We start from the raw sequence: 15,953 nt of genomic DNA on the forward strand, positions 1-15,953 counted from the left end.
GTCCAGACTGTAGCCTTAGCTTAATTATAAGAACTGTTTTTGCTTAACTAATAAAAAATTTATTTAAAAATTACCTTCTTCTTGTTTAAAAGACTTACCTGAAAATAAAAGAAAAGAAATTAAATTAACAAACAACATAACATAAAACAAATGAAATTATTTTAACCCCTACCTAACATAAAATATAGTTTTATGAATACCATAAAGAAAACTATTTCAAAATGTAATAAAAAATTGGTTTGTCATAGACTAACTTCTTCATCCTGTAGTAGATTAAATCGTTTACAACTCACTCACATTTACTCTCACCCTTTACTCCATCAACCACCACTCGCAGCATACTTCTATGAATCTTTTAGAAAACACAATTAGAACGAGAACAAGTGTGGCTGGCAAACTAAGTTTATAGTTTCTCCGGTGTAGCTATATGTAAGATGTAAATAATTTATTAAATTAAATATTGTTTTAATGTTCCTTTTAAGAGGTACTAATAATATGTTTTTTTATGGAAAATTATTATCTTAAGATTTTTCTGTTGTTTAACTCTGTTCTATGTTACCACCACAAAAACCACAAGAAATCAATTCCAAGAATTTATCTTCCGTTCTGGTTTGTTTATATTCCCCACTTTTTTTGTTCCAACCAACATTTTATAACTTGAATAATAAACAGATTTACAGAGTTTAACTTTAAGAAGAAATGAACAAAAAAAAACGTCGTTTATATGATTTCTTTTGTCATTGTTGTTGGTTGGTTGGTTGGCAAAAAGGATTGGCAAATTATTATTAATGATAAATGGTATGAATGTTACGTTGCCACCACCACCTTTGGTTTGCAAAGATTTAAGCCGGATTGTAAGAGCTGGTGGTGGTAGTGACAACAGGAGATGATAACGGAAGACCTATAAAAAGCTTCTCTTTTTTTCTTCAAAACCACACAGTATTTTTTCGATAAAAATTTTAATGATCTTGACGTCTTTGTATTGTGTGAAATTGTTTGTTTAAGTAAAAAATCAGATAAAGAAAAAAATCTGTACAGAAATGGTTTCATAATCCTCTTGGAATGTTTTACAGGTTTTTTTATTTACACATTTTTTTAATTTATTTAAAAAATTATGCTAGACAATAAACAATGAGAAACTCTCCACTTTTTTTACATAAATGATTCTTTTACAAATGAATATTGTAAATGGAATGCTTTTAAATTGATCTTCATTTTTGTTACTAGATTTTCCACAGCTTAACAAAATACGCATGAAATAATTGTTATTTAATAATTGTACCCTACACTTATGGTTTATATCCTACTTAATCCATTTGCTATTGTACGCAACTCAAAATTTTATGTAGCCTCTTACATAGTTTGTCCTATTATCCTGCTTTTAAATGCTTTAGTTAAAAATAAAAATATCTCCTAAAATTTCCTTTATTGTTGATTATGGGTGACTCACTGGTAATCAGTTTAATACTTCTAAGTCTCGTATTAATATCAATATGACTTCTGAAGAACCTTTCTAAATAGGGTATTATATCATCGAGGATTGAAGTCATTATACAGTAAATTTTATTTTCTCCTATTTGTATTATGCGCACAGCTGCATATTAATAATTTCATACAAAATTTTTATGCATTTATTCATGTCGATGCATGACTATATTTCTGTGCAGTATAAGTACACATGTAATGATAAATTTTCAATAAATTCATTTAATAATTAAAGTTCACTGGACAATGTATGGAAAACGTAAAAATGAAAATACACTTAGCGAAATATTAAGAAAACATTCAGCGTATTTTTCAAGGTTTTTTGGAACCATATGTCAAGTCTATAGTTTATTAATTACATTGTCTAGTCTATAATCTAGTCTATAGTCTAGTCTACAGTCTAGTCTATAATCTGTCTATAGTCTAGTCTATAATCTAGTCTATAATCTAGTCTATAGTCTAGTCTATAGTTTAGTCTATAGTTTAGTCTATAGTCTAGTCTATAGTCTAGTCTATAGTCTAGTCTATAGTCTAGTCTATAGTCTAGTCTATAGTCTAGTCTATAGTCTAGTCTATAGTCTAGTCTATAGTCTAGTCTATAGTCTAGTCTATAGTCTAGTCTATAGTCTAGTCTATAGTCTAGTCTATAGTCTAGTCTATAGTCTAGTCTATAGTGTAGTCAATAGTCTAGTCTGTAGTCCAGTCTATAGTCTAGTCTATATTATAGTTTATAGTCTAGTCTATAGGCTGGTCTATAGTTAAGTCTATAGTCTAGTCTAGCCGTACGTACGTAGGGGCATTCTGAAGGAATCGCAGCAAAGTTTCAAAGGGAACCTATTCGTTTAGGCTACTGTATTAGATAGAAACATTTTTAATAAGTAAACAGTTACTTTGACAAGTGTACGTTTTGGTGAAATGTTTATGCTCCAGAATTTGTGTTTATTTATCCATAACCATTTGTATGTACTTTATTTTAATAAAGGTTTAAATCGTTAACAAAAAAATTTACTACATACATACGATGTATCAATATACAGACAATACAATGGCATTGCTGGGATTAACACACACATACAAATATACATATATTTTCACACTCACACAATAGAACTCATAATAGTAACGACACACCAGCAAAAAGGACAGACAAATAAGCAAATAAATGCCTGAATTGCGAAAAAATTAAAAAAAACGGCAATAATAATAACAGCAACAACAAAAAATAACAAATCAGAAATTTCCGCTGTTATGAATAATTATTAAATAGGAATAAAATGAGTTGTATCAATAAATGCCTTGTAAATGGATGCATGAAAGAATGTCTATATAAACATATTTGTATGCATGTGTGAGAGTTTAAAGGATACGGATATGTTTATATTATCAGAGTATGTATGTATATTTTCTCATATTCATGAGCTCTCATACTAGCATTTATGTTTGTGTTGCCATTTGGTTATTAACATGAGTCAACAAAACAGAAACAAATAGAATAAAAAAGCAAGCAAGAATTTAAAATCTGGAAAAACAGATCATAATATTTCTTAAGAGATGTAAGGCATCAATTTTAGCCAAAGCTTTATTGGGATAGAAATTGAAAATTGGATATTTCTGGTTCTGGTCTGGATCGCTATTCGATCCCATATTATATCGTTGAGCTGTCATTACCCAATCTAAACGAAACAGAGCCCTTGGACTAGTTACGGATTTTTCATTAACATTGATTTATTTATCTATAGGCTGCAAGAAATTCACTCACTCTCTTATATCTATAAAACAGCAACAATAGTAAGCAAAACAATGAAGTAAAAGAAAGAGCAGCAACAGGATGGAATGGTTACCCATATGTGCAGAATTGTTTGAACTGCAATTATAACGGTTGTAGCACATTTAATTATTGGAATCGGCTTGCAGGTAATTACTGTAAATGTTTTACAGTAAGACACATTAAATTTTCACAATGAAACTGTTTGCTAAAAATTTTATCATATGCGTGTGTTAAACGTCGATGATCCATCCATTCAAACATTTTACGGCGCAAGACTGTAGCCTATTATGGTAGATGTCACATTTTAGGCACTTTTAAATGATATTTAAAAGATAACGAAAAGTAAGATACCGGATTCAGTTCTTCGAGATTGAAGCCGATTTAAATGTTTAATGAGAAAGTTGATCTTAAAAATGTTACAAGAATGAAGACTTCCATTATCGAAATTGTTTGCTGGTTGTAGTGCATGCGTTGAAAAAAATTATTTGCACTAAAGTTGTGTATGCGTTCTTGTATATATGCTCTGGCATGTTTGCATACTTTAACATTATTTTGGTGTTTGCGTGGGTTAATTTAGCAGTTGATAAAATTTATAACTTTCATAATTGTTTTCGTTCATGATCATTACCTAGTAATGTATGAAATAACTACATTAAAAACATTAATCCACTAATATCTAAATTTTTAACACAATTTGAAAAAATTTTGAATTGATTACACTTAGCTCCGCTTACAAGATATATTAGAGAAAAAATGTGTTAGTTGTCATAAATGATTCAATCATATGGAATCCACATAAAATTTAAAATCTGACCGATAAACTTGTTGGTAGTGTGATACTCTATCCGTATGGAGTTTTCGAGATCAAGTCTCATCAGAAGTTACCGTCGGTTGATTAAAATCAAATCAAAAAGTGATCATATCTAAAAATGTTCAGTTTACTTTTATAAATCACATTCGCATTCAAATTTTTTCTTTTAATTCTCAGTTGAATGTCGTATAAACATAATTGATCTCAGTTTTACTGTTGCAATTTGGTTGCTATAACAAAAAAAATGTATACAGCAAGTATGTTGTATACGAAAGTGCTGCTGTGGCTTGGCAAACATTGGGATGTTCATTGCCCGGCAATTCACTGTTCACTTTGAAATTTCCAATTATGCACAAAAGGCATTAAGTAATTTTTTACAATAAATTCAATTGGATTGGCGTGCGTACATAATGATTGCTGTATAAAGAATACACACACACAATTTAAAAAAAAATGGTTTTCTTTTTTAGAGGATATTGGTATACCCTACACTATGCCACTAAAACACATGAACTCCGCCCCATATAGATTTAATAATGGATAACATATTTATTTTTTTAATTGTAACATTTTATGAAGATCAATTATACAAAAATTGATCAGTAGAACTCTCAAATGAAAATGATCATTGTAGAGCATAGTTCTATGGTCTCATAGAACCAAGTTTCGATATTTTTTCGAAATTCGATCTATTAGAAAAGAGGCTAGAGAGGCTTTTGTATGGACTTACAAACGTCATTATGAATTGATTTTTTCGGAATTTATTATCACGATCATTTGGGTTCATTTGTAAATGATATATGTAAATCCTGACAACGGTACTACCATTCGAAGATCATAAGTCGACCATGTCTAACAATAATTATTCGCATGTTTTTGAAAGAGAAAAAAGAGGGAGTAAACATTCAAAAAAACTGTTTCAGTTATTAAACATTTATGGACAATTTTTAAATAAATATATTATGCAGAGTATAACATTCATGAATTTCTGTTTTAAGACAAACTCAAGCAAAAAATTTCTTAATTTTAAAGAGTTTTTATTAAGACATTACAAAATCACTTCTAAATATGGCAAAAATCATGCAGTAGTCATTACAAAACATGTTAATAGTTGGTGAATATTTTCCCCCTTATAGAGCCACTGACTCTAGACAATAAAATTTTTCTATAAACGTTTTTAATGGCTTAATATTTTTTTCTGCAGTATTCATTAATAATATTACATATACCTCCCAATAATTCAGTTAACATATAGCAACAACATCTGTCTTTACAACTTGGCTGCCAAACACACAAAAGTATAGTTGTAATTTTCAGTTTTGTTTAATGATCGTAAGCCGCAGTATAAATTTATGACCATTAAATAATCCCAAATAACAAGAGCGTTTCAATAATATTAATTATTATTACAAAACTATACACACATACATATGTACATGCAGTTATGCTATTTTTCACATTTACATATACATTTAAACTTTCATAAATTAATTTTTTTTTTTCACCAAAAGCCCAAGTAACGAGTGCAAATTTGCAGCAATTAATGTTGCAAGTTTGTTTTTTTTTTTACTCAATAAATCGCATTTCATTTTAATATGAGTTGCAAAAATGTATCGAAAGGAAATGAAATTAATAAAGAACATTTTCATCAGTTTTAGTGTTGATGGTGGTGTTAGTACTGTTTACGAATCCTGTTAACACTGCTTGACATGATAGGAATACAGAGGATTGTAAAATAACATAAACTGAAATATTTAACAAAATTATAATTTCATCAAGTAGGAAATATTTATTCAAATAATAAAAATTAATTAAATTAAAGAAGAGAAAAAGAAGAAACGTATACCGGTTAATTGATTACTGGAATCCTAAAGTCATCCCGGAAGAAAAGTGGCATGAGGTTTAAGTGTGTATCATTGTCTAAATGTAAGAAGGTTAGACCCTTTTATCAGTATTATTTTTACAATTTTTGGAAAGTGATGCTAAAAATGTTTTTTTTTTGCAGGGATACAATCTATAGGATTTCATAACACACACACACTTCCATTTATGAAATGAAGCAGTAATCTGTTAAATATATACAAGTTCATATATGTACATTTATACACACAGTCCAATCCTTATACACAATTTACCAAAAATTAAATTCAGAGAAATAAATAAGATTACGAAGAGGAAGAAATATAAGACTCTTTATGCTTAAAATACTAATTTTGGAAGAAAAGATGCACTTGTATTAATTTTAATTATGTTCGAAAATACTTTATGAAAACTTGGAAAAGAAGATATGTACTTTACAGGATATAAACACAGTGGTATTTAATACTGTGCTATGTAAATAGGGAGTCACTTCAGTTTTTTTAACGGATCTTGCAACGTTCTGAGAAAAATTTTCAGAAACAGTCAAACAATTATGTCAACCATGTCTTGCAACGTTGTCAGAAAACTAACTAACTAACTAACTAACTAACTAACTAACTAACTAACTAACTAACTAACTAACAAACTAACTATCTTACTAGCTAACTAACTAACTAACTAACTAAATAACTAACTTTCTATCTATCTATCTATCTATCTATCTATCTATCTATCTATCTATCTATCTATATATTCATCTATCTATCTATCTATCTATCTATCTATCTAGCTATCTATATATCTACCTATCTATCTATCTATCTATCTATCTATCTATCTATCTATCTATCTATCTATCTATCTATCACAGTTATTAGAAAACGTCCTAGGGTGAGATAATGACTTAGTTCCTGATTCCTGGGTTGTGGTTTCGATTACCATCAGATTCTTTGGTCTGCTTCCCTACAACGGTATGGTCATCGTCTACCAGCTCGGTAAATAAGATTAGAATATCATTTGTAATTGTATTGTAAAAAAATAATTCAATCCAAAAAAATTTACACCTTTTTTCTTATTACAAGCTTAACATGGACCAATATACACTGCTCACTAACGTAATGAAAGCTATAATAGTAATAAAATGTAGTTCGCACTCAAAATGCAGAAAACGATAAAAATATGTCATCAGTGATATTCCGCATTCATTATCGATTTAATGCCGATTTGTTAGCGCATATTTTTGCATATTTACCCAAAAGAGCATAGTTTTGCTTTGTTTCTAATATCATTTTTAAGCCTTTTCAAAATAATTATGGTTTCCCTAATTTTCATCAAAAATATATCACTATATAAAAACTTAAAATCGGCTTTAAAACTCTAAAAATAACATTAAATAAAAAAACGATGTATGTATAGGCGCCAGTCAAGATAGTTAAATCAACTTTCCACAGCAGAATTTGTGGGCAAGATCTGCATGTTTTCCTCTCATTAAAACATTCATTACTTAAATAAATAAACAAACAAAAATTCATCTTTATACGATTTATTATTTAAATATTCTTTTTTATATGTGTCAACATTTTTAACATGAACTTTATGTTTCATACAACATAAAAATTACGCTTCAAATAAGATGGATAAAAGCTAAAGGTCCTCGCTTTTAGATCCCTTAATATCTTTCAAAACATAAAATTCAATGGAAAAGAAAACCTAAAGCAAAAAGCTGTCCAGTAAGAGGAACCTTGACTTGGTATCTACAACTGTACAACTAGTAATAAAGAGGGTATTTCAAGGACTTCTGATAATATTGGAAAAAAAACCAAAATAACAAACAAAAAGTCATACATACATAATAAAATATAAAACATATTCTAAATATTAAATAAATACACATAGAGAAAGAATGTGGTTGAAATTTAAAAATTAAATTTTATATGAAAAATCTAACACTCAAGCAAAACCTAGAAGTATAATTGCAGTGGTTATAATATGGTTAAATCATCTACAATAAATGATTGCTTCCACCATATTTTTACGGTGTAATTATTTTTCACTTCACAAATAGGAAAAAAGTAAATATGAATACTTAATATTTGTATACTCGTGTAATGAAACACAAGATGACAACAGCAGCAGGGGCAGCATCACCAGCCAGTCACGTTAACACAACAAAATTCTCCAATTACACAACCAACATAAGGATACTTTGTGTTTTTTTTTATTATTATTTATTCCTCATCGCTTTTGTACTTGTTGTGGTCATAAACATATCTTACATTACTCTCCACAAAATCTACAAGAATGTTTAAATAAGTATTTTTTTCTTTCTTTATATAAATATTTTTTGGAAATAACATACCAGGCTACATTATAGTACCTTCATATATAACATAAGAAAACATTGTAAACTTAAGTGGAGCAAAACCAAAAAACATAAAAACTTATTGTTGTTGCTGCTGAAATTATAGACGCAACAGCAGCAATGGAAACACATCAGCAACAACAAACAATACAACATAAAAAGTTCTTAAATAAGAAGTTAACCAAGAGGAGAGCGTGAGGTGTGTGAGTTTTATAGAAACTGCCAATATAAAAAGGAAAAGGCCTAGCAGGCCTTAATGTCAATCAAGAATGCTACCTCACTACCACAGATATCATCACCATTACCATTACTGCAAAAAGCAACTACCAGTACCATATCCTACTGTTTAGGTTGCATGTCTTTGCTTCTTATGATGATGACGTTTTGTGATGTTTGTTATGCCAATGTTGCTGACTATATTGATGGGCATCATTCAGACAACAACATTTTTGTTGGTACGTAAATATGTTGTACTTACCACACAAATATTAAGCAAAAAGCAACATCATCAACAAGACATCAAAAAACAACAATAACAAAACATAATAAAAAGGACTTTTTAGAATTGCAAGTATGCATGTGCTCAATCGAAGAAATTCAATCTAAAGATTAACAAGTGCTGTATACACACACCCAGAGATCTAACACACACAACAAAAGATAAACTAAGAGGCCAGGCTGATAAGTACTTTAAATTTTTGAACAATTTATCATCATTCTATACGTACCAGTGACTAAAAATATTACCAAAATATTCCTCAAGATGAATAGTGGTAAATTTTAACTCACGATTGTTATTGAACATTACAATGTTCTAAGGAAGAGAAAAATTTTATGATTCTCTGTAATCTTTGTAATATTCAAAATTTCGATAACAATCAAGAGATTTAATCCGATAAATGATACAAGCGTATAGTGATATCTTAAATAAAATTGTAAATCAGAGTTAGATCGAAAAGAAATTCTGTATTTGATATCACTGATCATGAATAATTAATGAATTTCTCACATATATTTAAAAAAAAAATAATTTGATTAATCTGTGATCAATTGAAATTTATGATCAAATTAAAATGTTCAAATATATTATCTCTAGATAAATAAATGATTCTTGATGAATATTTCTTAAAAATCTTAAAATCAGATGATCATGATTCATGAATTACAGATCATATTTTCAATAAAATTTAACAAATGATTTAAAAACTTTAATAATCGATTGTAATTTGTGATATTCAAAAAATAACTTACGATCATATCATAACGAAACAACTTTTATTATCCATGATCATTCGCGATCTCTAATTCATCAACATCTACGATCAAATCAAAATGGGATTTCCAATATGAGATCACTGATTTCTGAAACGTAAAGTGATATATTTGTAAGTAAGCGTTAGATGAAAAAGGATTTCTCAAACTGAGATCACTTAAAATCCATAAAATTCAGATGAGTATGAAAAACGTATCACATTTTTACCTAAATCACGGAAATTATGAAATCGTAAATAAGTTTGATCCGTGATCTTTTCATCCTTTTTTACATATCAAAACTATATCAATTTCTTAAAAAAGTTATGAAATTAAATGACTTTAAGACGTCTTTAACTGCATCTATCAACAAGTAAAAAGTTATAGTCGGGCGAGGTCGACCATATAATATCCTACACCTGTATACGAATAAAATGTGATTTAATAAACCATTTAAGTTGAATTGTACCTTGCATCAGATATACAAAAGCTATTTACAGTTTAATAAAACTGTGGATATGTTAGTAAAATTTTGATGGGGGCTTTTTCGAGTGGTTAGGGTCAAATGAGGCCCTATGATTACAAAGTTCATCAGGGTCATCAAGACTAGTATAGAACTTGGTTTTGCAGCTTTTTGTCGAGATACGAGTATATTAAACATAGTTAAAAGCCCTATTTGGCGGGTTCAGTTCTATGGGGACTAGGTGAAATAATGGACCTATGCTAATTACTTTCAATAGGCTTCGTCTACAGTACCATAAAAGATCATGTGCCAAAGTTCATTGAATTATCTCCAAAATTACAACCTGTAGTTTGATTACTAGGTTTACAAGCTCTTTTCGGGGGTTCAGTTGTATGGGGGCTAGATGAAATAATGGACCGATGTTAATCATTTTCAATAGGCTTCGTCTACGGTATAATAGAAGATCATGTGCCAAATTTCATTGAATTTTCAACAAAATTGTTTGTTGAAATTTGATTGTTTGATTACAATGTTTACAAGCCCTATTTGGAGGTACAGTTGTTTGGGGGCTAGGTGAAATAATGGACCGATCTTAACCATTTTCAATAGGTTTCGTCCCTGGGACAATAAACGATCATGTACCAAATTTTATTCAATTATTTTCAAAATTGCGGCCTATAGTTTGATTGCAAGATTTACATGAACGGACAGACGGACGGACATAGCTAAATCGACTCAGAAAATAATTCTGAGCTGATTGGTATACTTTAAGGTGGGTATAGGAACAATATTATTGTGCGTTACAAAGATCAGCACAAACCCAATATACCCTCCCAACTAAAGTGGTGTAGGGTATAAAAAGTAAATGATAAATCATAAGTCTGATCATTATAGAAAATTTGTGAAGTAATATTGCTCGAACACTTATCAAAAACTTCAAGCAAATTTGAGTAAGCTATTAATTGTACTTGTCATTATTTCTAGGACACGATCGGAATTCTAATTTTTGTGAAAACTAAAGAAAACAATTAAATTTTAAGCAGTAAGTACTTTCACGAAATTCGATTCTAAAACAAAACAGAATCATAATCGGAAATTCCCAAAGCAAAGGCGGGTGATACTATTCGACCTCCCTTCATACATTTAAAAGAGTTGATGACTAATGCGGAAGAAAGAGTTCACTGAGGATTATCGTTATTTTTTCTAATCTGGTGTTGAAAGCTTTTTGTTGAAAGTATTTATCAGTTTAAAAAATAACTTCTCAGTTTAACCTCATTTTACAATGCTCAACAATAAATAAAACTCACCCTTCATTCACAGTGTGACAAATAAACGAAAAAAAAATATTTGTTGTTTTGAGACTCAAATGCAAAAATAAAGCAACAGCAGCAATCAGCATCAGCAAGAAAAAAAACCGATAAAATTTTGTTTGCAACGCAATTTTTGAAATCTTGTTTTGAAAGTATATTTTCAGTTTGATGTTCTAGAAAAGACAATTTTTTCTCTCTCCTCTGATGTTAGTGATTGTTGTCGTTGTTGCTGCTGCTGCTATAACATACAAAATTTTTGTGTTTAAAATCATGATGATATATAAAAGAAGAAAAGTAGAGGAAAAAAAGATGAAAATCAAAAATACACAAAAGAATGAGTTAAAGAAACCCCTCAAGCTAAAACAACACACGTACAAAAGTGCCAATTCACTTGAATTTACTTTACATACATACATGTCCATACAAATGCATCTTCATCTACATACATTCACACACAGTCATCTAAATTTGCCCTCCAACCAGAAAAAAATTGCATTCAGGACAGCAGCATCATTTGGGAGGTTGTGTTGCATTGCAACGTATTTTGCATTATATTGTACGATGGCACATCCACTAACGTGAGTGGATTAATAATTCAGTTTGGAGTTTTAAAAAAGGGAACACAGTTCCTTTATCGTGCAACTAGTTCCGACTCGGTATGTGTTGCAAGTTGCAACCCATATTAACATGAAGGCAAACCAGATTTCAAGATATGTATATATTTTCAAAGGATTGACAGGTTGAACTTTTAGATGACACAGATGGTGTAACAGATTTTATAATTAATATTATCTTTCAGATGTTATAGAGTCTCATATCTAGTCTCAAAATTGCGGTTTTTCATAACACAACATCTGGAAAAATTGATATGATGGGAATACTCTGAGAACAGATACAAATTTAAATAAAAAATTTTAAAGTCGACAGATGAAACCATGGATTAAACCACAATCAATAGAGAATTCTGCAGACAGATTCAAATATCAGCGCTGTTCAATCTTTCAGAAAAGTATAGATTTGTCTCTAAATTTTTGGACTGTATTCTTCTAAAATTGAACCCGAAGCTAGAATTAGCTCACATAACGAATGTGCTGCTCACATTGTACTGATTCACTTAAAAACTTGACACACGAAGACTTTGCAGTTTTGTAGTTTTAAGCTTTTTACTTTCAACTGAAACCTTTATTAAGTAATTCGAAAATCGAATATTTTCAACAGTGTAATTCAAAATTTCTCCACTTTTAACAACTTTTCACTTTAGCCACTCAATTAAACTTGCATTATCCCTGTGCTAAAACGTACAACACGCATACTGATTGCATCAGCATTAAAGTCGAAACTTTACACATTTGATTTCAAATACACGTACAGCAACATCATCATCTTCTACTTCTCCTATTGCCGCTATAGCATCATCTCCTTCTGCCACAATATTCGAGTGCATACATGTCCGTATTTGCAGCTTAAGAACACATACACAGCACTTACTTATACATATCAACGAGCATATTTACTCATATCTTAGCATATTTTTCCCGTGTAGTCATGGTTTGCATTTTTTTCTGTTGGCATTTTATGTGTACGAAGTATTTTGTATTTTGCATATTTTGTGTATTTCTTTAAAGGCAAATACCTTCAATGAATAGGCAGCATGTAGTTAAATAAAGTCGAGATATTCCTTTAAGCCAATGCAGTGAACAAAACCGTACTACCCCAGTACTGTAATGCTGTATTACGTTGCAAGTCCACATGTTGGCATATTACTTACATGAAGAGCAAAAGAAACAAACAATAAAGTTGAAGGAAAAATTCAAGAGAAGATTCTGCATATATGGAATACTACTTGTAGCAGGTGTTGACTGTTTGTGTCACATAAACAATGATAATGTCTGTTAGAATGTCCAAACCGTCGATAGTGTATTTAAAACTTGAAAAGAAAGACCTGAAGAATCAGAATGAAAAGAGTGAATTAAAGTTGAATGAATGAATCAGTGACTTGGGTGACTACCACTTGATTTGTTATAAACTTGAAACTGGGAGTTTTTTTTTTTAAATTTTCGTTTTCAGTCTCAAATTGTTTGGGGAGGCTGCATTTGTACTGATTACAGCTTTAAACCGAAATGAGTAAAAATAAAAAAAACTTGAAGAGGAACCGAAAAACACAATACGACGGTGTACATATATTTTTAAACGAATTACTACAAGTCATTGAGTTAATCTTTGTTTAAGACAAAGACATCATTATTAAACAAAACTGCAGTTTTTAAAGAAATTTGTTTTGTATGTTGTATAAAGTTTGGTTAGATTTAGTGGGTTGATTAAACCATTAAGAAATCAACGGTGTGAATTTTACTAATTAATGAATAAGGTACTTTAGCTGCTAATACTAATTTGAGTTAAAATAGCATAGAAGAAAATTGGAACTATAGAATAGCCTACAATCTGGGCAATGGAATATCTTAAAGTATAGCAATAGAACAGTCTATATTATGCACTGTAGAACACTCTAAAGTCTAAAGTATAGAAGAGTCAGTAGTATGGACTTTAATCTGGACTAAAGAACAGTATACAGAATAGTCTATAGTCTGGACGAAAAATAGTCTATAGTCTGGACTATAAAATAGTCTATTGTCTGGACTATAAAATAGTCTATAGTCTGGACTAAAGAATAGTCTATAGTCTAGGCAATAGAACAGTCTATAGACTAGACAATAGAACAGTCTATAGTCTTGACTATAGAACAGGCTTTAATCTCGTCTATAGAACAGCTATAGTATGAACTACAGAAGTGTCTATATTCGAAACTGTAGAACTGTTTGTAGTCTGGACTATAGAACAGTCTATAGTATGGAATATAGAACAGTCTATACTCTGGACTATAGAACATTCTGTAGTCTGGACTAAAAAAAAACAGTCTATAGTCTGGGCTGTAGAACAGTTTAGAGTCTGGACTATAGAAGAGTCTGTATTCTGGACTATAAAACAATCTATAGTATGGACTATAGAATAGTATATAGTCTGGATTATAGAACAGTCTATAGTCTGGACTATAGAACAGTCTATAGTTTGGACTATAGAACAGTCTATAGTTTGGACTATAGAACAGTCGATAGTCTGGACTATAGAACAGTCGATACTCTGGACTATAGAACAGTCGATAGTCTGGACTATAGAACGGTCTATAGTCTAGGCAATAGAAGAGACTATAGTCTAGGCAATAGAACAGTCTAGAGTCTTGTCTATATAATAGTATATAGACTTGCCTATATAACAGTCCGTAGTTTACAGTCTGGACTACAGAACAGTTTATAGTCTTGTCTATATAATAGTATATAGACTTGCCTATATAACAGTCCGTAGTTTATAGTCTGGACTATAGAACAGTTTATAGTCTGGTCTATAGAACAGTTTATAGTCTGGACTATGGAACAGTTTATAGTCTGGACTATAGAACAGTCTATAGTCTGGACTATAGAGCAGTCTATAGTGTGGACTATGGAACAGTCTGTACTCTGGACTATAGAACATTCAATAGTCTGGGCTATAAAATAGTCTATAGTCTGGACTATAGAACTGTCTATAGTCTGGACTATAGAACAGTTTATAGTCTAGACAATGGAACAGTCTATAGTCTTGACTATAGAACAGTCTGTAGTTTGGACTATTGGACAGCTGTAGTCTGTACTATAGAACAGTTTATAGTCTGGACTATAGAATAGTCTATAGTCTGGACTATAAAACAGTCTATAGACTGAACTATTAAACGGTTTAGATTATAAACTGTTTTATAGTCCAAACAGTCTATAGTCTGGCCTGTAGAATTGGCTATAGTCTGGACAATAGAATAGTATAATCTATACTGAGTAGAGGAAATCTGGACTATAGAATAAGTGTGGATAATGCGAGAGTTTATAGTCTGGACTCTAGAATAGTATACAATGACTTTTTCATATTCGGATTTTCCAATTTTCTACATTAGCTCCTCAACAATTGGCGCAGAAAGAGTTAATTAATAGTTTTTTTCCTTGTCTTGTCGAAATTCTTCATTATTTACCTACTATTTGTAATAATTTGTTTGTTCATATAATTTTATAACACTTACTGGTGTTTTTTTTTAATTATTGTAGGTTGTATTGTATTTTTTGCATTGATATCTATTCGAGGTTGTACATTATTTAAAGCTATACAACTCAGCAATAAAACAAAAATTATAAAAAAAGACATGAATGATTATTATGTTCAAGTGTAAGAAAAAAGGTCTCTATGTACTACATGCATTTAGGCATATGGAAAGTGTTAAAAACAACATTAAATTTATAAAAAAAAACATATGAGCAACAACAAAAAAAAAGAGTAATCAAACATCTTATAAGTCTGACTGTGTGTAGTGAAAAAAAAATTATAAAAATATACAACAACTGATACAATATTTGCAAATCATGTTTTCAAAACATTAAAACATTATTTTGTAATGAAGCGCAAAAGTTGGTAAATGGTAGAACAGCAACAACAACAAAAAATATTTTACAAAAACATAACAAAAAACATGTCGTATTAAACAAATAAAAGAGATGTTTTACCAGTCGAGTGTGTGGTGCTGTAGAAGAAATATTATTTTGCCACCTCATTGTGTTGTAATTAGA

The sequence above is a fragment of the Lucilia cuprina genome, chromosome 3 (genome assembly GCF_022045245.1).
Source record: "Lucilia cuprina isolate Lc7/37 chromosome 3, ASM2204524v1, whole genome shotgun sequence".
NCBI lineage: Eukaryota > Metazoa > Arthropoda > Insecta > Diptera > Calliphoridae > Lucilia > Lucilia cuprina.